Raw genomic sequence first — 907 nt, 5'->3', positions numbered from 1 at the left:
GTAGTGTAATTGATCCTGCATCCTGCTATGGGACATAGGGAACAGAGGTATTGTGATTGATCCTGCATCCTGCTATGGGACATAGAGAACAGAGGTAGTGTGATTGATTTCAAGCAATCCTTTGGTTTCTTTTCAAGCAATCTTAGTTTGACTGTCAGACCTTAAACCTTAAACATTTGATTGCTTTTCAAAATTGATTTTGAACAAGATTTAGAAAAACTTTCAGCTTAGAGGCAGTTCTAAGGAACTTCTTCTAAGCTGTAGAAATCTTTAAAAATATTTCTGTCCGAATATTTTCTTGGCCATTGTTCTGAGTTCTTTGTATCTTTATTGGCGTCGTTTGGTGTCTGTAGGATTTGCCGGGCGCGATCTGCCTTTCATATGGAATAAACCCCATATTGTAGGTATGTATAGGTAAGTAAGTAACTAGTGGTTCTGTGAACTGTAGACCTCACTCAGATTCTTTTGCCTAAGCTAAGACTTTAACAATAACGTACTCTCATATCGACAATTGTTGTTTAACTTGGTACCTATTTGAATTTTGGACAAATTCAGGATTTAGAAAAATGTCCTGCTTTGAAAAAATGTCTTCTGGGTAATCCTACGTATGAATGAGTAACCCTACGTAATACATAATGGAGCAGTTGCAAATGGGTAAAAATTATAAATAAATGGTCGATTCCTATGTAAAAAGTTGGGGAAAATCCAAATCGGAGGTCAAAACTCCGAAAAAATAACTGTAAAAGGTCGAAAATTCAATTTTTATTTTCCGTCAGAGTCCTGAACTCTGACGTCAGACTTAAGATGATGCGCAGAAACGTATGCACACAAACATAAATTGCGCAGAAATGCATGCGCACAAACAGATTAATATGTTGACTGCGAGGGAGCTTTGCTCGGGACATTT

The sequence above is a fragment of the Diaphorina citri genome, unplaced genomic scaffold, assembly GCF_000475195.1.
Source record: "Diaphorina citri unplaced genomic scaffold, Diaci psyllid genome assembly version 1.1 scaffold327, whole genome shotgun sequence".
Classification (NCBI taxonomy): domain Eukaryota; kingdom Metazoa; phylum Arthropoda; class Insecta; order Hemiptera; family Psyllidae; genus Diaphorina; species Diaphorina citri.
This window is presented reverse-complemented; position numbering follows the sequence as displayed.